Raw genomic sequence first — 26,315 nt, 5'->3', positions numbered from 1 at the left:
CGATATTCCAAAACGAATAAAGATAAAGTTTAATCCCCCCAATTGACACGGTAATGATTTTTTCATCTTTTTTTTTCTGTTTTATTATTTACCTCATTTTAGATGCAGTGATGTCATCACTGGATCTCTGTGCTTCTCTATGCAATGCAATCAGATTGTAGCTGGTAGGATGGGCTAGCAGAGCTCTACATAGCTTCTCAAAAACATCACAGCACCATGTCACAGTACGCCTCTCAAGGATTCTAAGCCTTGATGCAAGCAATGAGCTGGCTTTTGAGAAGAGTTATACAAATATCAAACTGCCTTGATGGGTTATGGCTACCATTGATCCCCGTTTTGAAGAGTCTGGCCTCAGAAAACAAGCTAACTGGGAGTTGTCCGCCACTGCCCCATAGTGCAGCACAGTGGCTAAATGGTTAGCACTTCCGCCTGGCAGTAGTAGGGTCGTTGGCAGGGGCGGACTGACCATATGGAAACTCGGACACTGCCCGAGGGCCCAGGGTCAGTAGGGGGCCCCATGAGATGCCCCTGGTACCTTTTTCATAGGCTTTTTTTGAGTTTGGGCAAGGACACAGGAGCCCCATGATCCCCTATTGCCCGGGGGCCCCATGAGTTGTCAGTCCGCCCCTGGTCGTTGGTTCAAATCCCAACCACAGCACCACCTGCCTGGAGTTTGCATGTTCTCCCTGTGCCTGCGTGGGTTTCCTCTGGGTACTCCAGTTTCCACCCACCCAAAGACATGCTGGTAGGTTAATTGGCTCATGTCTAAATTGGCCCTAGTACATGAATGTGAGTTAGGGACCTTAGATTGTACGCCCCTTGAGGGTTAGGGACTGACGTGAATGTACAATATATATGTAAAGCGCTGTGTAATTTCACGGCGCTATATAAGTACCTGAAGTAAATAAATAATAAATAGTGCACTGCAGGGATGTCCCAACACCATTTTTTTCAAGTTGAACTAAAGAGACCAATACTCATGTAAACTCCAACAGTCCAACGCCCACAAGGTCCCTTGCCAGTGCTGGCATCTTCTACTCAGGTTCTTCCAGGTGAAGGTCTTCGGCCATTTTTTTGGCACAGAGTGCCGAGATCTAAACTGAACTGCGCATGCGCAACACCATGTACATTCTGCAGGAGATTGTGAACAGACAGGTATGTGTATTTTATTATACACTCACCGGCCTCTTTATTAGGTACACCTGTTCATTTGCTCGGTAACAGAAATCAGCCAATCACATGGCATCTAGACGTAGTGAAGACAACTTGCTGAAGTTCAAACTGAGCATAAGAATAGGGAATGAAGTGGATTTAAGTGACCTTGAATGTGGCATGGTTTTTGGTGCCAGATGGGCTGTTCTCAGTTTCAAAAACTGCTGATTCACTTGGGTTTTCACACACAACCATCTGCAGGGTTTACAGAGAATGGTCCGAAAAAGAGAAAATATCCAGTGAGCGGTAGTTGTGTGGACAAAAATGCCTTGTTGATGTCAGAGATCAGAGGAGAATGGGCAGACTGGTTTAAGATGACAGAAAGGCAACAGTAACTCAAATAACCCAATACAACCAAGGTATGCAGATTACCATCTCTGAACACACAACACATCAAACCTTGAAGCAGATGGGCTACAGCAGCAAAAGACCATGCAGGGTGCCACTCCTGTCAGCTAAGAACAGGAAATGGAGGCTACAATTCACACAGGCTCACCAAAATTGGACGATAGAAGATTAGAAAAACATTGCCTGGTCTGATGAGTCTCGATTTCAGATGCAACATTTAGGGTCAGGATTTGTCGGAAACAACATAGAAGCATGGATCCATTCTGCCTTGTATCAACGGTTCAGGCTGATAGTGGTAGTGTGATGGTGTGGAGGATATTTTCTTGGCACACTTTGGACTTCTTAGTACCAAATGAGCATCGTTTAACCTCCCTGGCGGTATGATTATTTCAGATTTTTGGTGCTGAAAGCGGTACCATTATTTTGCATGGAAATTTGGCGTTTTATATTGTAGGCCTGTAATTTTTAGGAATAACTCACTGAAATCTGTCCGAACAAGAGTCTAGTAAACATCCCGGGTAGGATAAAACTTGAAACACAAAATCATAAATTATAATTTAATAAATAATCATAAAAAATAATAATATAATAATAATACATTTAATTCAATAATATAATCAAACCAAAAACACTGCAATTTGAAATAGAGCGCCAAGTTCGCACATCACTGAGCAAAGTCGCAAAATCGTTTGCAGTGTTTGATGACGAATTTCCCCACGATTCATTATCACTCAATTCTGCAAGTGGTTCTGATTTACTATCGCTGTTCTCTAGCTGGTTTAAAACCGCTTTTGACCTAAAGGGACGCTTTTTGGACGCTATGGATGTTTCTCAGTTTCCAGGCAGAAAGAACAGTAAAAATGCCGGCAGGGCACAGGACAAAGCACTCGGGACAAAATGTATGTGAAATGGTTTGATACAGGAATGTTTTACTATGTGATTTTAGTGTATTTAGTGAATGTCACTTTTTGTCATTTTCAAATTTCCCGCCAGTTCCATCCCCCGTACGTCCCGACGCTCGCAGAGAACGGAACCCAGATGACAGATGTTGGCATCCGCCGGATTACATTGCTGGGGACACTGCAGGAGGGACATCGCGGGAGCGCAGGACAAGGTAAGTGATCGAGGGATCGCGGAGCAGCGCCGCATGGTAAGCCCGAGTGTAGCTCGGGGTAAAGTTTCAGCACCACAAGCGGTAACCCCGAGCTACACTCGGGCTTACCATGCGGTGCTGCTCTGCGATCCCTCGATCACTTACCTTGTCCTGCGCTCCCGCAATGTCCCTCCTGCAGTGTCACCAGCAATGTAATCCGGCGGATGCTGGCATCTGTCATCTGGGTTCCGTCCTCTGCGAGCGTCAGGACGTACGGGGGATGGAACGGCGGGAAATTTGAAAATGACAAAAAGTGACATTCACTAAATACACTAAAATCTCATAGTAAAACATTACTGTATCAAAGCATTTCACATACATGGTAAGACGCCGCATGGTAAGCCCGAGTGTAGCTCGGGGTTACTGCTTGTGGTGCTGAAACTTTACCTCGAGCTACACTCGGGAATACCTCCAGGGAGGCTACACACCAAGGCCTACATGAGTATTGTTGCTGACCATGTCCATCCCTTTATGACTACAGTGTACTGATCTTCTAATGGCTCCTTCCAGAAGGATGATGCACCGTGTCACAAAGCTCAAATCATCACAAACTGGTTTCTTGAACATGACAATGAGTTCACTCTACTCCAATGGCCTCTACAGTCTCCAGGTCTTAATCCAATAGGGAAGCTTTGGGATATGGTGGAACAGGAGATTCAAATCATGGATGTGCAGCCAACATATCTGCAGCAACTACGTGATGCTATCATACTAATATGGACCAAAATCTCTGAGGACTGTTTCCAACACCTTGTTGAATCTATGCCACGAGGTATTAAGGCAGGCAAAAGGGGGTCCAACCCGGTACTAGCAAGGTGTACCTAATAAAGAGGCCAGTGAGTGTCTGTGTGTAATAATCTCTGCACTGGAAAAAACATCTACTCACAGCAGCTGGAAATTAACACACCTCCTGGTGCTAAACACAGCAGCTTACAGAGCCATGATCTGCCTGCATTGCATGGAGATGCACAGAGATCCAGTGATGATTTAACTGGTTCCAAAAATAAGTATATCAAGAAAAAAAATGGTTTTATTTAAAAATAGTATTAGCAAATGAGAACCCAGGTAGGCAAAATATAAGCAGATTAAACGTCAGCTTTAAATAAGAACATGCAATCAGGCTGTAATGTGACTGGTCAGTTTAAGAGGTCAGAGACTACGGCTAACCACAGGCATGAGATGGTGGCTGAAAAAATCTATCCTCCACTCAAGTGTTCTGTCCAAACGTTGTGGCTGGTTTTATCTACTGGGAATAATAAGGATCTTTCAGGAATATTCTGTCTTGGTTGCCGATTCTTCTCCCAAAATTAAATGTTTCATAGTGTCTATGACAAAGCAAGCCAGTAAAGCCGCATGCACACCGGATGTGACTGCAACAGACACGACAGCAACCTACCCATGAGTCACTGGTAGGAAGCATTGTATCTACAGCAACAGCAGCTGTCAGTACACACTGGGGTCAATTTACTAAAGGAATAGAGACTGTTCACTTAGCAAAGTGGGCTTAGTAAATAGGATGACAATATGTTCATGCCCAATCACATACAAAGGAAATGATTTCTTGCTCAAGACTGGATGACTGAAGCTTCACCTTATTCACATAGTGACATTCCCTTTACAAAGTTACCAGTCTCCCATTCATTAGATGATCAACCCCAATGGGAGCGTTCCAAATGTGGAATGCAGTTCAGGCCCTGTCTGCACCCTGCTCCATTGTTCTTGCTGTCATAGGCACACATGATTGAAGATACAATTCAATGTATCTTTTGTACCTATACATGTTACTTGATTATTATTGAGGAAAATAAAGATCTAAACGCATTAAAATCAATATAAGCATTAACATGATAGATCACGCTCATAGCACAGTGACCAGGCTGTCATAGTCTATACTCGCAATCAGGGGCAGACTGACAACTCATGGGGCCCCCGGGCAATAGAGGATCATGGGGCCCCTGTGTCCTTGCCCAAATTCAAAAAAGCCTATGAAAAAGGTACCAGGAGCATCTTATGGGGCCCCCTACTGACCCCAAACCCTCGGGCACTGCCCGAGTTTCCAAATGGTCAGTCCGCCCCTGCTCACAATCAGCGGGACAGGTTCCTGATCAAGTGACTACTGGGGCATGCAATCACCATGGTCACGTGATCGGAAAGTCTGTTGTTTTGCCCCCCCCCCCCGGTCATAAAGACCCATTTAAATGGATCCTTGGGTGGGAAGGGAATAATGTAATTTCAAAACATGTCTTCCATCTTTCAGTTTTAGAGCTGTCATTCAAATCATATCAGTTGATCCCACCATGAAGGTCTTGTCACCCTGTCCTACAGAGCCCTGGTTGAGATTAAAGTGGCTGAGCTGACACACATTGATTCGCTTTTGCTACTCTCAAGAAGTCGGTCCAGAACCTGGAATATGCAGCTGATCCTGGAGTGAGTGCATGTAGATGGGAAGTGGCTGAAAAGTCTGGAGATCAGCAGCACTAGACGTATTTAATAAAACGGGTGTATATCTACTTTGAAGTTAGAAAATGCCTTAGTGGTTATTACTTGTGCCTTGTAACACTAAGGTCCCCAGTTGAAATCCCTGTCAGGATGCTCTCTGCATGGAGTTTGCATGGTCTCCCTGTGTTTGCATGGGATTCCTCCAACACTCAAAGACGTGCCAGTAGAATAAATGGCTTTAGTATGCATGCATATAAGATATGGACTTTACATTGTAAGGTCCTTAAGGACAATGACTGATGTGAATGTACGATATGTAAAGCGCTGTGTATATTCTCAGTGCTATATAAATAAATGAAATAAATAACAACAACACAATGTCTGCTTTATGTACAAATCTGCCATTGGACTGTATAGTACCTCAATTAGTGGACAGAGAGGTAACAAGTGGTCACTTTCTGAGAGCATTATGACCTTGTCTTACTAGTCCACCTCATGTGATAGTTTAAGGGTTAATTACAAGTATCACATAGTAAATAGAGCAAAAATGAAATTAAAAAGTAAAAACAGAATATAAACGTTATATGTTGGTCTTAACACCTTTGACTCTATTGAAAAAGAAACCCAGGATAGCATTTTCTAATAAATACAACTCTGCCTGTTCTAAATCCAGCAAATCCATTAAAAGAACAGTGTCAGTGTGTACTGACATCCACCGACGCTCTAGATATCAGCTGTCGGTGTCAAGGGTGGCCTGTGGCTCTCAGGCCAAAGTGAATGCACTCACCAGGAATAGAGAAAGAAAAATAGAGAGAGATAAGATGATAAATTAAAAAAAGAGATAGATGTTGGGGAGAGGGGATCTGAGATAGATAGATAGATAGATAGATAGATAGATAGATAGATAGATAGATAGATAGATCAGGGGGTGCTCATACATGGACTGAAATTTGGCTGGTTTACCAGGCACTTGTCAAATTTTGATCCATGTATGGGCACCAGGGGCGGACTGACCATTTGGAAACAGCAGCAGGGGGCCCCATGAGATGCCCCTGGTACCTTTTTCATAGGCTTTTTTGAGTTTGGGCAAGGACACAGGGGCCCCATGATCCCCTATTGCCCAGGGACCCCATGAGTTGTCAGTCCGCCCCTGATGGGCACCCTGTTGTACAAAAGTCAATCTACCGATCAAATTCTGCACAACCAACCTGTCGGGTTTTTCCCAATCAATCAGTGCCGCTGGCTATAGCCAGGAGCACTGAGCAGTGTACTCTGACAAAAGAGAAATCTCCCCACTGTCAGCACTCAATAGCTGAATGAGAGTGATTGCCCCAGCCAATGGAGGTATAAGATCACTTGTTTTTCATTTAACCAGGGGGTTGAATGGAAAAAAATGATCCGATTCCCCCCATCCACACTTTGGAGGTGGATGGGGCAAAAAAAGTGATACATATGTGGGCTATATATATATATATATATATATATATATATAGATAGATATACTGTATATACTCATCGGCCACTTTATTAGGTACACCTGTTCAATTGCTTGGTAACACAAATTGTTAATCAGTCAATCACATGGCAGCAACTCCATGCATTTAGGCATCTAGACGTGGTGAAGACAACTTGCTGAAGTTCAAACTGAGCATCAGAATGGGGAAGAAAGGGAATTTAAGTGATTTTGCACATAGCATAGTTGTTGGTGCCAGACAGGCTGGTCTGAGTATTTGAAAAACTGCTCATCTACTGGGATTTTCATGCACAACCATCTCTAGGGTTTACAGAGAATGGTCCTAAAAAGAGAAAATATCCAGTGAGTGGCAGCTGTGTGGATGAAAATGCTGGTGAGGTTAGAGGAGAATGGGCAGACTGGTTGATTCGACATTCAGATGGTAGGGTCAGAATTTTGCGTAAACAACACGAAAACATGGATCCAGCCTGCCTTGTATCAACAGTTCAGGTTGGTGGTGGTGGTGGTGTAATGGTGTGGGGGATATTTCTTGCCACTAGCAAGGTGTAACTAATAAAGTGGCCGGTGAGTGTACACGGAAGTTATATTTGCTCATTACATAGGCAGGTGATTCTTCCTGCTCTATAGGACGTGGCTGTCCTTCAATGCTCATTACATAGGCAGATGATTCTTCCTGCTCTATAAGATGAGGCTGTCCTTCAATGCTCCCTTCTGTCAGTACAAGGCTGTGGGTCAGGTCTGACCTGCCTGAAAATAACAGACTCTTCATTGAGCTGAGCTTATTTTATCCATAATAAAGTGAGCCCTTCTTTTGTCCATGCAAGGTAAATACTTACCTTTCCTCATGCCAGAACTGCTCTATTTGGTCCCCTGGATTGAGGAAAGTAAGCCCTGTTCAATCCCCAAACCATTCTACTGGAGCTCACTCAGGGATATGGACTTATTTCCTGGCCCCATGTGATAAACTGACCCAATCTCAGGACACCAACCCCTGTCGCATGTGTTGGGGACCAATTGGCACCAGTACTGAAAGTGAGGGAAAATCCCATATTTTAAGTTGCCACCAGAACAGGAATGCAGAGGTAAGTGGGGACACTTGCTCTAGTAACAGCTGTCAAAGAGGGGATTATGCATACTTTGGAGGATTTACTCTCACTTCCTGTTATGGGACTGGGACAGGAAGTGAAGATGATGCTCAGGCAATTGGACAGGCAAAAAAAAAAAACTGATAGTGCTTTTGTACTCTATCCAAAACAAAACAATTTTGGGTTTAGATACACTTTAAATTATAATGTTACAATGATAATAATAATACGTTATCAAATAATATTAATTTTGTGTTTCTATGTGCTTATGTGACCGTGAACCATCCTAACCACAAATGTGATTTCTGTTCAGAAAAGTTCATATATATTGTAATGTGCATGTGCTAGGCAAAAACAAAACCTGTTGAATTTGTCTGGGATTCCACTGAAGTAACCGGATCTGGATGAAATTGTAAGGAAGAATTGCAGGAAAACATTTTTTTGCATGGGATAACTGCTCGTTTTTGTCTAGGGGTGAGGAGAACGGAGATATACTTACCTAATCTGCTGATCCTCTAAGCGCAAGACCGATTCTTGCAGCTCCTGCCCCCTGCACACTAGCGGTCTTGTGAATGTACTGTTCTTGATGTCATCATGCCCATAGACCAGCTTTGGTCGTGAGGATGGCAGGAACAGTCCACCTCGGGATGTGGGGGAGCACTGTTTTCCGGAGGATCAAAGGATCGGGTAAGTATAACCTTTCAGTGCGCCCCTGGACAAAACGAGCAGTTAACCCATGTAGTTTGAGCACAGCCGCACTGCATGGGAGGATCAAAAATTGCCATGGAGTTCTGCTTTAAGGGCTTTTGAACAAAATTTGTGTCTCAATGATGGCAAAATTGAATGCTTTGTCCAACAAATATTCTGAATTTCAAAGGAAAGTTTGATGAACTAACAGGATACTAACACAGGATACTAAGTTTGATGAACTAATACGGCGCTAACAGGATTGGGCAACCACACAGGATATGCCAAGGCTGGGGCAATGCACTGAAAGAAGCAATCTGGGTTTATCTTCCAGTTAACCTACTATGAGCAGGTACACTTGGAAGTAATTATAAGAGTAAGACACTACCAATCCAGCCTGCTAATCATTCATTTTTAGGTTATGTCGGAGCGGCTTAAAGCCCCCCTGACATTAATGCCATCCTAGGCCATAGCCTGACTTGGCTATGCAGAAATCCAGCTCTGTATACTCTGCAAGGTAGAGGGGCTTATAGGAGTAGAGAGGGTTAGGTGCTGAAGAAGGCTTATGAGTAGAAGGAGTGTAGGTGCTGAGGAGGGGTTATAGAAGTAGAAGGAGGATAGGTGCTGAGGAGGTGGTTATAGGACTAGAGAAAGGGTAGAAGCTGAGAGGGGTTATAGGAGTAGAGGGAGGGTAGCTGCTGAGAGGGGGTTATGGAATAGAGGCAGGGTAGGTGCTGAGGAGAGGTTTGAAGGTTGGGGAGGGTAGATGCTGAAGAAGGGTGTGAAGGTTGGGGAGGGTATGCATTGAGGTGGGGTATGAAAGTTGGGTAGTTGCTGAGGAGGGGTATGAAGGTTGGGGAGGGTAGGAGCTGAGGTGGGTTATAAAGGTTGGGTAGGTGCTGGAGATGGGTATGAAGGTTGTGAAGGGTAGGAGCTGAAGAGGGGTATGAAGGTTCAGGATGGTAGGATCTGCTGAGGGTTTTGAAGATTGGGGAGGGTAGGCGCTGAGAAGGGGTATGATGGTTGGGGAGGGTAGTTGCTGAGGGGTGTGAAGATTGGGGAGGGTAGGAGCTGAGGTGGGGTATGAAGGATGGGGAGCATAGGAACTAAGGAGGGGAATGCTGGAGCCAAGAAGGGGTATGAAGGTTGGGGAGGCTAGTTGCAGAGGAGAGGTATGAAGGTTGGGGAGGGTAGATGCTGAAGAAGGGTATGAAGGTTGGGAAGAGTATGCGCTGTGGAAGGGTATAAAGGTTGGGGAGAGTAGTTGTTGAGGAGCAGTATGAAAATTGGGGAGGGTAGCTGCTGAGGAGGGGTATGAAGGCTGGAGAGGATAAGAGCTGAGGGGGATATGAAGGTTGGGGAGGGTAAGAGCTGAGGAGGGGTATAAAAATTGGGTAGGTGCTGAGGAGGGGTATGAAGGCTGTGAAGGGTAGGAGCTGAAGGAGGGTATGAAGGTTGGAGAGGGTAGATGCTGAAGAAGGGTATGAAGGTTGGGGAGGGTATGCGCTGAGGAGGAGTATGAAGGATTGGGAGGGTAGATGCTCAAGAAGGGTAGGAAAGTTAGGGAAGGCATGCGCTGAGGAGGGGTATGAAGGATGGGGAGGGCAGTTGATGAGGAGGGGTATGAAGGTTGGGGAGGGTAGTTGCTGAAGAGGGGTATTAAGTCTGGGGAGGGTAGTTGCTGAAGAGGGGTATGAAGGTTGGAGAGGGTAGGAGCTCAGGAGGGGTATGAAGGTTGGGGAGGGTAGGAGCTGAGGATGGTTATAAAGTTTGTGTAGGGTAGGTGCTGAGGAAGGGTATGAAGGTTGTGAAGGGTAGGACCTGAAGAGGGGTATGAAGTTTGGGGAGAGTAGGATCCTGAGAGAAGTATGAAGGTTGGGGAGGGTAGATGCTGAAGAAAGGTATGAAGGTTTTTAAGGGTAGGAGCTGAAGAGGGGTATGCATATTGGGGAGGATAGGAGCTGAGGAGTGGTATGAAGGTTGGGGAGGGTAGAAGCCAAGAAGGGGTATGAAGGTTGGCGAGTGTGGTTGCTGAGAAGGTGTATGAAGGTTGGGGAGGGTATGAGCTGCAGAGAGGTATGAGGGATGGGGAGGCTTTCAGTACAGGAGGCAATGCGGTGGGCATGTTAGGTATTGATAGAGTTATGGAGTCTGGAGGAGAAGGTACCCATCCTTACTGGCTGGATGGGTAGATAGATAGAAAGATAGATAGATAGATAGATAGATAGATAGATAGATAGACACCGGATTGGGTGAGAATTTGTGTCTTTGGGGAGTTTTTTGTGGAATTGTGGTTAAGGAAAGGTAGGGTAGGTTTGCTTTTGGTGTGGGGGATTTATTTTGTGGGGAAGTTTATTGGGGATGGGGAAGGGGAGCAAGGATTTGCTTCTGGGAGAGGGATTTGCTTGAGTAAGGGAGGTTTGTTTCAGGGGCAGGAATCTTTGCTGGGTGGCATTATCTGAGGGTGACTTTTGATTTGAGGAATGATTTAAAGACAGAGTGTTTAATTTTGGGGATATTTGTTTGAGGGAGAGAAGTGTTTTGCAGTGAGGAATTTTTTCTGTGGGGGTTTCTCAGAAAGAAAAGGGGAGCATTTTTGCTGTGGCAGATTTTGCTTTACAGTGGTTGTAAACCCTTACTTATACCCAGTGAAGTGCCTGGCCTCTGGTGATACACAGGTAAAACAAATTCTTCTTCAGAGGCTGTACCTGTGTATCTGCAGCCCTCTCTACTCTACAGCTCTTCTATATCTGACTTTCCAGATGGCAGGGTGTGACAGTGTGATGTCACACACTACACAGCATATAGCAGGGAACTGAGTGTAATCTGAAACCTGAGTGGAGGAAAAGGAGACCACCCCCCCTCTACAAAGTCTTACAGGGAACCATGCACAGCTGAGGCTGTCAATCACCTGCTGTGTGCTGGGTGGCAGGGTTGTCTCCTGTGATTGCTTGGTGTCCAGAATAACTTTCAGAAGTGACTCATGCATATAGCAGAGGAAGAAGAGATCAGACAAGATTCACACTTGGTGCTTTGGACTGAAGCAAATAAACACTATTAGAAGGACATGCTTTGCTCATTTTTCATTTCATGCATTTACAACCGCTTTGAGTGGTTTGCTTGAGGGTAGGTAGGCTTTGATTTTGGAGGGGAGTTTTACATGGAGGGGAAATTTTTCATTTTGAGGGTAGCTTGAGGGAAGGGGAGTGCTTTGGGCAGAGACTTGGCAGGGGTAGGGGATTTTTAGTTGCTGCGATTTTTGCTTAGGGTTGCTGATGATAGAGAGATACATTTTTTCTATGGAAGATTTTGCTTGTGGTGGTGAAAGGGGGTGGGGCTGTGGAATTGGATGAAGCAGTACTTTTTTCAGGGCGCACCACTGCCCAGTGCAACTCAAAACAAATGTCATGAACCGGCCCTGAAAGTGGATAGTTTGTTTATTTTTTAAACATTGCCAGGAGATTTTCATTGGACACAGAGGGCATCATCCTGGTGGGCTCTTCACATGGTAGTCAGGAGATCCGAGGAGAGGGGGAGGAGTCAGGAGAGGGGATGACATGTGGCCACTTACTGACCCTGGACCCTTGGGCAGTGCCTGAGTGCCTGATCGGTCAGTCCGCCCCTGGTTGGGAAAACTATTTACGGGCCGAGCAGCACAAGCTCAAGGGACAGCTTCTTTGGGCCCCCCAACATTGACAGGGCCCAGATTAGCTGTCCCTTTTGCCCTGCGTTAAGGACGACCCTGACTTAGCATACTCTTGACCATTACACTCTGTATAATGGGCTGTATTTTAAAGGCAAATGCCACATATTGCAAGAATTTAATAAATGTACTCAAATTAATGAAAAAAATGTGCATTTAACACGTTTTAAATGGAGTCTACAGAGCATTACTCATTGTTTGTTACATACACCTGACCCCTGCACTCTGTACACATATTTCTAACCCCTTCACTCGTTTCGTGGGGTCAAGTCTAAATACCCTCTAACTGTGTACACTGCCACATCCTTCTTCTTCGTGTCTGGGCGGCCCTGCGAGGTAGGCTGTATGGAGCTCCACAATTTTTAATGGTGGCCGAGGATAGACTGATACTGGATGGATGGACAGAGAGATAGATAGATAGATAGATAGATAGATAGATAGATAGAGTGATAGATACATGCATACATACATACATACATACATACTGGATGGATCAAAGATACCATATAAAAAATGGATAATAGATACTGGATGGATGGATAGTTAGTAGGTAGTTAAGATAGAAGATAGACTGACAGATAGATATGGTATGGATGGATAATAGATACTGGATGGATAGATACATAGATAGATAGATAGATAGATAGATAGATAGATAGATAGATAGATAGATAGATAGATAGACAGATAGATAGATAGACAGATAGAGAGATAGATAGATAGATAGATAGATAGATAGATAGATAGATAGATAGATAGATAGATAGATAGATAGATAGATAGATAGATAGATACTGGCTGGATGGATGGATAATAGATGGATAATAGATACCATATGAATAAATAAATAATGGATAATAGATACTGGATGGATGGACAGAGAGATAGATAAATGCTGGTTGGATGGATAGATAGATAGATAGATAGATAGATAGATAGATAGATAGATAGATAAATGCTGGTTGGATGGATGGATAGATGGATAGATAGATAGATAGATAGATAGATAGATAGATAGATAGATAGATAGATAGACAGAGACACAGACAGAGAAGTGACGATATGTGAAATGACGGATTACCGGTAGCGGTCGGAATGTATCACGCACAGACATTCACATTAAAATACATAAAGACTTCTTTGCACACACATGAGCCCCCGACACATCTCATAGATCAGACCTCCAGTGATGAGGCTGGGGAGGACAAGGCTGGGATTTGATACCAGAGAAATGGAGATGTCAGGAGTGAAAGGTTGTGATTGAAAAAAGCAAAGCAAGACAGATGCAGGGGGCTTGTGGATGTGAGGGGGGGGGGGAGGCAGCAGATGATAGTGAGCAGGATTAACCTGAGGGAACACAGCACAGATTACACAGGGGAGCAGACAGAAGATGAGAGGAGGAGGATGACAGAGGGGGAGGGGGACACAAACTGCTGACCTGGGGGGGGGGGGGAAGACGACAGGGTGTTACACTCAGTGAAAGTTGTGAGACACTGGGGAGGAATGTGACAACAAGATGTATGTGACACACTACATATGGGTAGAAGAACTGTGAAGAAAAACAAATGCTGCAATGATTAAGAAGAATAGCTCTGCTAAAAGCAGTAGTGATGTACGAAACACAGGAACCCAGGGCGACCAATCAGCAATCATCTCTTAGAGTCAATTGGCACATATGCACTTTAGGCATGCTTTACTGCACACAAAGCAGCTTTATACTGTCATTTCCAATGATACACCTCTGTGGTGTTTTAAAAATGTTTGCTTGTGTGCAATAAAATTCACTGACCTGTCTGTTCACAATCCTCCCCAGAATGTAAACAGAGGTGTACATGCTCAGTTCCATTTACATTTGTGGCACAGTGCCAGTGTTCCGGGATGAATGACTCCTGTGCAACGTCATCCCGCACTGGTCCATCAAGACCAAAGACCGGTATTTGGAAGAAACCAAAGAGAAGATACCGGCAAGGACCTTTGCCATCCACAAAGTCCCTAGCCGGTATCTTCTCTTTGGTTTCTTCCAATTACCGGTCTTTGGTCTGCACAGGGCATGACACCACCTGCCTGGAGTTTGCATGTTCTCCCTGTGCATGTGTGGGTTTCCTCCAGGTACTCCAGTTTCCTCCCATACTCCAGAGATATGCTGGTAGGTTAATTGGATCCTGTCTAAATTGGCCCTAGTATATGTATGTATGAATGTGAGTTAGGGACCTTAGATTGTACACCCCTTGAGGGTTAGGGACTGATGTGAATGTACAATATATATGTAAAGCAACAGCATTATATAAGTACCTGTAATAAATTAAAAAAAGTAGCCAAAATTCAAGCCTTGTACTGTTAGCATAAAACTACCCTGTCCACAGGGTGACAATGCTGGAGTAACTTCACTGCAAAACAAGCTACAATGTCACCCTGTCAAAGGAAGTGGGAAAATAACAGATCTACTGGCAGGATCGACAGGTAATGAAACTTATGGGAGACCTAGAGAAACAAAAACCGCCATGTTAGTGGAAAAATATAGCCTATATGTCATTTTTATTTTTTACCCATAATTCCATTTGAACAGATTTCACTGCAGCAAACACGGTGTGCGCATCATCATTGCCCATTTACACTGCCCAATTAACAGGCCCCAAAAATGAAAGCGTCCTTTTTCAAAAAGATTTTTCCATTCATTCTTACTCAGCACTAGAAGAATAATGAGAAATATTTTATGGGGTAATACAACTTAAAAATTGAGCTACTAAAGGGTTAACCTTACAACACTGATGTTCCAAGCATTCCATATTATGTATTATTTAGTACATGTAATTATATATGCATGGAGTTTGAATCTTCCCCTTGTGTTTTCAGGCATTTTTTCGGTGCTGTGTAGAGATTACTATAAGACTGTAAATGATCCATACATGTATTATTATTTATTTCAGATATTTATATAGTGCTGTCAATTTATGCAGCGCTTTATATATATGTTGTACATTCCCATCAGTCCCTAACCCTCAAGGGGTGCACGATCTAATGTCCCTAACTTGCATTCATACATACACATACTAAGGCCAATTTAGACAGGAGACAATTAACCTACCAGCATGTCTTTGGAGTGTGGGAGGAAACCTACGCAGGCACAGGGTGAACATGCAAACTCCAGGCAGGAGGTGCAATGGCTGGGATTTGAACCAACGACCCTAGTACTGCCAGGTGGAAGTGCTAACCACTTAGCCACTGTGCTACCCGTTTCCATTTCCACATCTGCTCAAACGTAGCACTGCTTCACCTTAGATTGTACACCCCTTGAGGGTTAGGGACTGATGTGAATGTACAATATATATGTAAAGCACTGCATAAATTGACAGCGCTATATATATAATAGTAATATAAAACATCCCCCTGACCACTACTGGCGGGGTTTCTAACTTTTAAAAGATGATGTATACTGATTTTGTATGTATTTGTGTTTATTTATTATGGTCAGGAGAAACAATTCAATACAAACTTTTCAGGTAAATATGAAATATTGCATATGAATATTTGTTTTTTTACATTCAGCCAGTAGGTGGAGCTTTAATCTCCTGATTTTAGATTGTAAGCTCCAAGGAGCAGGGCCCTCTTAACCCTCTTGTATTGAACTGTATTGTTGCTGTATTGTCTCCCTTTATATTGTAAAGCTCTGAGCAAACTGTTGGCGCTATATAAATCCTGTATAATAATATAATAATAATTACATGTTTCCATAATATCCTTGTATGCTTTGCTGACAAAAAGACTGTTGCTTACAGAGTTCAGTAGCTCAAGCTGAAATTGACACAAAAATGACTTTCCTTCCCCTCACTGCCTGCCAGTGCTAAGGGCTTCACTCCCATGTTACAATCAGACAGAAAGGGGTTTATTTACTAAAGCTGGAGAGTCCAAAATCAGACTCCCTTCTGCATAGAAACCAATCAGCTTCTAACCTCAGCTTGTTCAATGAAGCTTTGGCAATGAAACCTGGAAGCTGATTGGTTTCTATGCAGAAGGGAGTCTGATTTTGGACTCTCCAGCTTTAGTAAATAAACCCCAAAGAGTCTGAAAGTAAACAGCTTGTGCTGTCTCTATAGACATTTCACAATGTTTATTTGTAAGAAATATGTTTTACACAAAGTACATAAGTAGTCATAGATGAAAGGAAAACTTTCAGCTCTCATTCACACTATGTCGCATGACATCAGGTGTAGTGCTAATGCGATTTTTTTTATGTGGCGCAACTCATGCATAGGGCAGCGCATTCATGTTAGTAGTCTGCCATTACATGCAAACAATGCGGCAAGAAAACTCATACACGTTATTAAGGTTTGAGCGTTTTTTAACCACAGGTTTCACGTGTTTTTCACATACAAGACTTCACGTCTTGCTTTCCACGTTTGGGGATGCCGTTAACAATGAAGGGCACCGAAAGCATTTTGTGTATCTCATGAACAAGCACAAAATTGTGGGATTTTGTGCGCTTTCCCATAGAACTATAGTGTGAATGCAGCCTTAATATCAGATGACCAGGATTTCAGGCGTTGAGTTTTTCAACACACAAAAACTATCATAAAATCCCCATTTGGAAGCCAAAAAAACAAACATTCAAGATCCACCCATAAATGACACAGTGCAGCGCTGACAAAACGAAATAATAAATAAATAAATAAATAGTGATCATATAAACCAACTTAGTGCATAATATTCAATCCCCTTGATATCCACATCAGGGAGATCCACATAGAAATATATATAAGTGTATGATTGTGTAATACGTGAATCCCCTCTCACTGGGAATATACAGTACACATAGTGAAATGTTAACCATACACACAATACTGTGAAATGACACACAACAAAAAATGTGCAGACAAACTGTAGACAAATGGTTATAAATAGTCCCAAAAATAACAACACATATAGTGGTACTCCAACTTCATAGCTATTAAAGTCAGAAAATTAAGTTGTGCTAGATGACGTCAGGCTTGCCTTTTTTGCAGGTATATCTATGTAAAACATTATAAATAAGTGCCTATACTGTTTAACCTACCTAGCGGTCTGATTATGTCAGTATTTCTGTGCTTAAAGCGGTACATTTTTTTGCATGGAAATATGTCATTTTTTTATTGTAGGCCTGTAATTTTTAGGAATAACTCACTGAAATCTGTCCGAACAAGAGTCTAGTAAACATCCCGGGTATGATAAAACTTGAAACACGAAATCATAAATTATAATTTAATAAATAATCATAAAAAATAATAATATAATAATAATAAATTGAATTCAATAATATAATCAAACCAAAAACACTGAAATTTGAAATATAGCGCCAGGTTCGCACATCACTGAGCAAAATCGCAAATTCGTTTTCTGTGTCTGATGACGAATTTCCCCACGAATCATTATCACTCAATTCTGTAAGTGGTTCTGATTTACTATCGCTGTTCTCTAGCTGGTCTAAAACCGATTTTGATCTAAAAGGACGCTTTTTGGACGCCATGGACGTTTCTCAGTTTCCAGGCAGAAAGAACAGACAAAATGCAGGCAGGGCACAGGACAAAGAACTAGGGACAAAATGTATGTGAAATGGTTTGATACAGCAATGTTTTACTATGTGATTTTAGTGAATGTTACTTTTTGTCATTTTCAAATTTCCCGCCGTTCCGTCCCCTGTACGTCCCGACACTCGCAGGGGACAGAACCCAGATGACAGATGCCGGCATCAGCCAGATTACATTGCCGGGGACACTGCAGGAGGGACATCGTGGGAGCGCAGGACAAGGTAAGTGATCGAGGGATCCCGGAGCAGCGCCGCATGGTAAGCCTGAGTGCAGCTCGGGTTACCGCTTGTGGTACTGAAACTTTACCCCGAGCTACACTCGGGAATGCTGCCAGGGAGGCTACAATCCACTGTCTCAACTTGCTCTGCACCTGCTCAGTTGCTCTCTATTTTTAGGCACTGTGCTGAAAATGTAGAGGCCAATCTGTTGACAGCCTAAAGATTTACTGCTGCTTAGGGGCTCTGGGCTTCAGCAAATAGGTAGCCTCCAGCAAGAAGAAACAGCAGCAATGCCAGAGGCAATTCACAGCACACATAAATTTTGGTAGCAAAATTATTAATGTGGTATGTATGTTCCTTGCTAAAGAACATTATTTTATATCAAATTGTTATGGATAAAGTTCCACTTTAAGAGAGACTATGATTATAATGAGAAACTGAGTGTTCCCTCTAGTGGTTAACGTAGAAATCTCAAAATTTAGGGCAAACTTGTAAACAAATGAAAGTCATGTCAAAATTAATTTACTGTTATCATGGAAAAATACTATGCTATACTTTCCCTTTAAACATGCACAAAATATTCAGGTTTTAAGTGAATTTGAATGTTACATGTAACAACCAACCAAGTTCTCTCTTTTTACTTCAAGTTTATTCCCATAGCATTGTGCACAATGCTGCAGACCATTCAAACCAATCATAATACCTGTTCCATTGTTCTGATAATTAAACTAAAATCTGATTGGTTGCACAAAACTACGACACTTTCCATATCCTAGTTTTCCCTTGTACTACTCCTTAAATAATCATTTTTATGAAGGTGCCCCAGAGTGAGGGAATAAAAAAAATAATAAAGCGTATGTAAATCCAAGAACAAACATTTAGTATATTGATTATTGATGTGGTGGCTGCATTAGTTTTCTTCAGGCTTTTTTTTCATCTGATAATCCTGCCAGTAACATACTTTCAGTCCTAGGGTGACAAAGCTTATTGTACTGTATCTATGTCAGCATTGTCGCCCTAGGATAGGACTACAGAATGCTTCCCTCTCTGTAGTGTGCTGTAGTCCTCGGAGAAAACTGATAAGATGCTCAACAGAAAGCTAGTATTTTATACGATTTATAGCAGGGGTCTCCAAACTGCGGCCCATGAGCCGGATGTGGACCTTTGCTTGCTTTTATCTGGCCTTTGCTGCACTTTTCCTTCTACTGATACGAAGCACTATTCCTTCCATTGACACCAACAATGGAGGCACTATTCTTCCCACTGACACCAACGATGAGACGCTATTCCTCCCACTGACACCAACGATGGGGCAATGGTGCACTATTCCTCCCACTGACATCAACGATGAGGCACTATTCCTCACACTGACACCAACAATTGGGTGCTATTCCTCCCACTGACACCAACAATTGGGTGCTATTCCTCCTACTGACACCAATGATGGGGCACTATTCCTCCCACTGACACCAACGATGGAGGCACTATTCTTCCCACTGACACCAACGATGAGAAACTATTCCTCCCGCTGACAACAACGATGGGGCAATGGTGCACTAGTCCTCCCACTGACACCAACGATGGGGCGCTAATCCTCCCACTGAAACCAACAATTGGGTGCTATTCCTCCCACTGACACCAACAATTGGGTGCTATTCCTCCCACTGACACCAACAATTGGGTGCTATTCCTCCCACTGACACCAATGATGGGACACTGTTCCTCCCATTGACCCCAACGATGGGGCACTGTTTCTCCCACTAACCCCAACAACGGGGTACTGTTCTTCCCACTAACACAAATGATTGGGTGCTACTCCTCCCACTGACACCAATGATGGGGCACTGTTCCTCCCACTGACCCCAACAATGGAGCACTGGTCCTCCCACTGACCCCAACAACAGGGCACTGTTCCTCCCACTGACACCAACGATTGGGTGCTATTCCTCCCACTGACACCAATGATGGGGCACTGCTCCTCCCACTGACACCAATGATGGGGCACTGTTCCTCGAACTGACTCCAGCAATGGGGCACTGTTCCTCCCACTGACCCCAGCAATGGGGCACTGTTCCTCCCACTGACCCCAGCAATGGGGCACTGTTCCTCCCATCGGCTCAAGCAACAGGGCACTGTTCTTCCCATTGACACCAGCGATGGCGCACTGTTCTTCCCACTGATACCAGAAATGGGGAACTAATTATCCCACTGACACCAATGTGGCACTTTTCCTCACACTGACCACCAAGCCTAGGGTATTGCTTAATCCTACTGGCCACAACAGCAGTAAACTGGCCCTTTGTTTTAAGAGTTTTGGGACCCCTGAGTTATAGCAAGATCAACAGGTATTTCTTGCACTTATCAAACAGACATAATGAAATGCTTTAAAAATCATATTTAACAGACCAAACGGAAGCAAATAAGAGACGTTCATTGTCAGGGTTTACATACACTGTAGTTATTGATGTGCAGGGTGTGCATTTTCTAGCAAAAAATAGGAGAGAAAGAAATTCTCAGGAATTAATCATTTACATTTAGATCGAAGAGTTAAGCCACAGGCACTGGTTTACGATTTTTTATTTTTGGGGCTATATTCTGTCTTTATTAACTATGTGCTGATTCCGGCTCCTTGTCGCTGTATTCTCAGTACGGAGGCCTTTGTAAACTCCTGTACAGATTACTAATTCACAGCTCATACTGCTTCATTAATTCAGTGATGTCAATCACCGTAAATAAATGATATAACGGCAACTGCTTGCAGAGTTCTAGCAGAGGTCAAGCTAGTAGTAGAGGGTGGCTCGGTCAGAGGGAGCTTCGGAGGAAGACTAAGGAGATGACTAAACAACTAACATGAGGAACGTTAAAGAGAATGAATTGGAGTCACAAAAATAGCAAAGAGAAAACAGAGTGGTGAGTCAATAACAGGAATAGACAGGAATACATATTAGTTATGGGAAACAAACACTTCAAGGGATTAGGCAGAAAGCCATGGAAGACAAGGAGGAAGGTAGATGAGCACTGCTAGGGGAACAGAACAAGAGATCAGACAGCGCAAAGGAAAACCAGAGGAGACAACTACGTAGCATATTTCTCATACTTTAACATAATTTCCAGGGACACTGTTGCTGTAACAGCGTATGTATAAAAGCTACTAGTGATCCTGGCTTAGAAGACAACGTAGCTCTACAGTCCGACTGCAATGTATTTCTTAAACTGAATTCTAACATACGAAGGATTGCATTTTAAAGACAAATCATAGTCCCCTAGAAAATCAAAATTGGATTTAAAAATCAGGAGCTGCTGATATCGTAAAATATAAAATAAGTATGACATTTACCTCCTTTATTGCAATAACCTAAAGAATCCAGTGTCTCCACCATGAAAAATGTTCCATTTGCATTCTGAGGGTTTTTTTTTTTGAATGGGCTTAAAACTGCCATTTTGAGAAGGAGTAGAAACATTTAGGTCTTAAAGTGTTACTAAACCCAGGACCCTGCATTCACTATAGCTGGTCTCCCACAGTACACAGAACATGGAAATGCAATTGTTTTAGTAAATATAAATTGCTAAATGCCTTTTTTCATCGACAGTTAGAGCAGTTATGTGACTTCTATCAGTCTCCAGCAGAGCACTGGTTAAAGCTTGTAGAGAGAGTTTTCATTATCCCCTGATTGTCCTATGAGGCTGCATGACCCCTGACCCTCTGTCTGGACAGTGCTGATTGGCCCTGTGCTGATTACATGCACTCTCCCCAGAAAAAAAGACTTTCTAGCAATACACACCAAACTGAGCGTGTGCAGCTTGCCCCCAAGCTTCTGTCACATCAGCAGATGCACTGGGGGCTGTGGAAGAAGGGGAGGATCAGAGAAGATAGAATCAAACATCCTTTTTACAGAATGTGGAAGATTAACCTTTTAAGCTCCAAAGTGAGCATAACAAGTATGCTTTACTGCATATAGAGACTGATTTTACTGTTGTCGGTTTAGTAACACTTTAAAGCAAACCTGTGGCTAGGCTTTGGACATTCAAGCATTTACTTATCCTCAGCAAACAGTAAGTAAGCTTTAAAACAAGTCCTCACTGACCTGTTTAGCTGCAAGTAGTGTGGAGTGTTTCATACTTAAAGTCTGTTTGAGAAAAAAATAGAAGTCAGCAACTACAAATATTGTAGCTGCTGACTTTTAATAAGAGGATACCCACCTGTCCAGGACTCTAGCCCCATCCTTACCCGGGCCAGTTCTTTGCCGGTCTTCAGATCCCTGGCGCTTCCATGTTAAGCTGGCTGTGATTCCTTGTGGCTTCACAACAGGCTTCCCATTGTACAAGGTGAACCATGCTGCCTTTTGTGAATGGTCCCGCAGACTTCTGGGACCTACGATGTGTCCCATAAGATTGCAAGCGGGGAAGGGGGGAAGAACATCCCATGGAATTACTGTGGCTATCCAACCGGAAGTGGAAACAGCTACCTATCAAAACCAGGTACCCGCTCCTCCTCCAAAACAAAGTGCCAAAAATAGAAGAGGAGGGAGGGGGGGGGGGAGGCATAAAGTGGAACTTCTCCTTTGGGGTGAAGTTCCGCTTCAAAGTTAATGGAAGAAGAACTGAAGCTGGTGAAGTCATTCTCTCTGCAAATCAGCTGCTACTGTTCTGTGTTTACATTAGAGTAGCTTTCTCAACCTTTTACCCCAAAGGCACCCCAAAGGGATTTTCAGGTCTTGAGGAACCCCTTTTAAAATAAATTCATCAAGGGTCTGCAGGAAGAATTCCTTTTACATTGGTGGTCACTTGGAAGAATGCCCCCTTTACATTGTTGGTCAGAATGCCACCCTTACCTACAGCTGTCATGACGCTGGCATTGCTTCCAGAACCTCACAGGCACCATTAGATGAAAGGTCATTCAGCCACAGATTAACAAAGAACCTTTGGAGGAACCTTGGGGTTCCAAAGAACCCTGGTTGAAATTGGCTGCATTGGAGATTAAAATGCTGCTGCATCACTGCTGGAAGGGGGAACATCGTGAACTAAGCTGTGGAGGCAATAGAGTTGATTTACTAAAACTGGAGAATGCAAAATCTCGTGCAACTGTGCATTGGTAGCTACTAGTAGGACTAGTAGGATGGGCTTCCAATCATGTGGCACAGGGGTAGATTTACTAAAATTGGAGCACTCAGAATCTGGTGCAAGTGTGCACGGTAGTCAATCAGCTTCAATCTTCAGCTGTTCAATCAAGCTTTGACAAAAAAATGGAAGCTGTTTGGTTTCTATGCTGGTTGCACCAGATTTTTTACTATCCAGTTTTAGTAAAACAACCCCAATGACTTGAAGGACTTCTACTTTAAATATTTAGGATGTATTTTTTCCACAGAGCCTGCAGCTACAGAGGTAAGTGAAGGCTTGTTTTAGAACTTTTTTACTGCCTATTAACTGTTTTATGACAGTAATATGCATATACGAAGTGTGCTTTACTGCCCAGCCTCTTCATATATGTGTCCCTGTTGGGGCCAGAACTGTGACCGAGCTGCCAATGATAGCTCACAGCCAACTACTGGCTTCCAATGGCGTTTGCACTGTGGGGGTTATTTACTAAAACTGGAGAGTGCAAAGTTGGGTGCAGTTCTGCATAGTAACCAATCAACTTCCAGGTTTTATTGTCAAAGCTTAATTGAACAAGCTGAAGTTAGAAGCTGATTGGCTGCCATGCACAGCTGCACCAGATTCTGACTGTTCCAGTTTTAGTAAATCTACTCCTGTGCCACATGATTGGGGAGCCCATCCTACTAGTTTCGACCGCCACTACCCAATTAAAGGGCCAGCTACTGGCCCCAACTAAGGGCTAAGCATATGTCAATAATGTCCATAGCCTGGCCAAAGGTTCACTTTACAAAACAACCCCAATGACCTGAAGGACTTCTACTTTAAATATTTAGGATGTATTTTTTCCACAGAGCCTGCAGCTACAGAGGTAAGTGAAGGCTTGTTTTAGAACTGCAGCTACAGGTTTTATTGTCAAAGCTTAATTGAACAAACTGAAGTTAGAAGCTGATTGGCTGCCATGCACAGCGGCACCAGATTCTGAGTGCTCCAGTTTTAGTAAATCTACTCCTGTGCCACATGATTGGGGAGCCCATCCTACTGGTTTCGACCGCCACAACCCAATTAAAGGGCCAGCTACCGGCCCCAACTAAGGGCTAAGCATATTTCAATAATGTCCATAGCCTGGCCAAAGGTTCACTTTACAAAACAACCCCAATGACCTGAAGGACTTCTACTTTAAATATTTAGAATGTATTTTTTCCACAGAGCCTGCAGCTACAGAGGTAAGTGAAGACTTGTTTTAGAACTGCAGCTACAGGTTTTATTGTCAAAGCTTAATTGAACAAGCTGAAGTTAGAAGCTGATTGGCTGTCATGCACAGCGGCACCAGATTTTGAGTGCTCCAGTTTTAGTAAATCTACTCCTGTGCCACATGGTTGGGGAGCCCATCCTACTAGTTTCGACCGCCGCAACCCAATTAAAGGGCCAGCTACCGGCCCCAACTAAGGGCTAAGAATATGTCAATAATGTCCATAGCCTGGCCACAGGTTCACTTTACATTTCCAAATTCTTGCACATGTGCCTGACCTCCAGAGGCATCAGGATCTCATCATAAAAGAGATCAGTGCTCCAAATCAGAGATCTTTCCAGGAAAAGTCTTCAAATCCAGGAAACCAGGAACATTTGGCAACTATGTTGGTGTGAGAGGGGCTGTAAAAAGTTCGAAGAGAAGAAAGAGATGCACTGGTGCGCACTGAGAGGACTGAGACTACACAGTGCAGAAGGTGCACAGAGTACGTGGAGCGAAGGTATGCTGCAACAGCCAAAAATTAACCCCTTGCGAAACGCAGCCACTGAAACGCACAGGCAACAGAGAAGTGCTAGCTGGAAAGACGTCTGCACCTTAAAACACAATCAAAGGCTATGAATCAGACATTATTTCTGCACGGAGGCTGAATCAAATCTCCGATGTACTATAATGTGACATCTATCTGCCAAGGGGTGTGGTTAGGTTCGATGATGTCAAGATGTAGGAAAGCATGCCTGGGATCAGCCGTGACATCACAGGATGTGAGAAACGGAGGTAAATAAATACAATGAGCTGATCAGGATCTATTGGTAGATAAGGATGAAATGATATTTATAAACAGCTGACCGGGTAGGCTGACCGCACAGGCCTGGATCTATGAAGGCATGGCTATTTCACACCACTTATATGGGGGGGGGGCCCAATCCTGTCTGATTGCCGGGGCAGATTTCGGGAGGCAAATGGTCGAAGTACCATAATGAATAAGAAAAGCAATTACAGTGCAGGAGGAATGGACCCATGGGACAGTTGCCGGAATAGCATAACTGACAATCATGAAACCTACCTAGGCGCAAGATAGCAATTTATTCATTTATCGGAGGGCTACTCATGAGACCCCCCCACCCCCACCCCACCAACAAACAGGTAACTACTGCAAAAAAAAAAAAAGATGCTGCGATTTATACCAATATCTTGGCTACAGTCAAGGAGATCCTAGCAGGGCCATCGCTCTGGCAGTTTAAAGGTTAACACTGCCCTCCACCCTGTGGATCCTCAACACCCCTTCTGTTGTCACTATGGCCAGCAAATCTGCTGCATTCTTTGCCAATGCAAGACCCAACGTGCACCCCCCCCCCCCATCCCCCGTCACCCAAAACGCCGCTCTGGCCAAACGCTTCTGTGAAAAACAAGTCTTACCTTTACTCCAGTGTGCAAGATTGATCGGGGCTCTTGTCACCCCCTCCGGTGCTCCTTCTTCTATGTCTTCAGGTGGAAACCGGCTGCATTTCCCCCCCCCCTTCTTTTTCTGTCGCCACCACCACCACCTCCTTTTCTCCACCTCTCCTCCCCCTCTCCTCCTTCTGCAGCGTTACAAAGGTCTCTGCTCCAGCCCACCCTACAATGATCTTGTCCCCCTGGCTTGTCCCCCCAGCCCACCTCCGGTGCCCCACTCTGCTGGATGATGGAGAGCAGGGATGCTGTGTGTCTGGTGCTGATGCAGGATCTCTGTGCTCTGCCTCCCCACAGAGGAGAAGGAGGGGGATGAGTAGAAGAGCAGGGATGGAATCCTGCGGGGATGGGGATGTAGGACACAGGATCTGGAGCTGTCTGTGTACACACATCCACCAGGCACCTTCTCCTACATGGACACTCATGGAAAGATGGAGATCTGTGTACATTACACACAATGGCTGCCTTGCTATCAACCATCTCCCTCTACTCACTCACCCTCTTGTATTCAAGGCAATGCCTAGCCGGCCCTTGTTGGCCATTAACCAGCATCGCTTTAACTACAGTCCCTGTACCCTTAGGCTGGCTATACACCATACAATCTGATTGGACAATCTCTGTACAATTTACGGTGGCCATACAT

General features: G+C 43.8%; 1 protein-coding gene across 1 annotated transcript in view; it reads right to left on the bottom strand.

Annotated features, from left to right (window-relative positions):
- The window catches only part of DLGAP4 (DLG associated protein 4), a 255,491-nt gene extending 229,753 nt beyond the window's left edge, over positions 1–25,738 (bottom strand). Inside the window, exon 1 of the mRNA XM_089673346.1 lies at positions 25,640–25,738. The gene's annotated coding sequence lies outside the window, so the exon portion shown is untranslated. The remainder of the gene's footprint in view (positions 1–25,639) is intronic.
- Positions 25,739–26,315: the final 577 nt, after the last annotated feature.

This window comes from Staurois parvus, unplaced genomic scaffold (genome assembly GCF_062004578.1).
Source record: "Staurois parvus isolate SC_StPar_1 unplaced genomic scaffold, SC_StPar_1.0 ptg000137l, whole genome shotgun sequence".
Classification (NCBI taxonomy): Eukaryota; Metazoa; Chordata; class Amphibia; order Anura; family Ranidae; genus Staurois; species Staurois parvus.
This window is presented reverse-complemented; position numbering and strand designations above follow the sequence as displayed.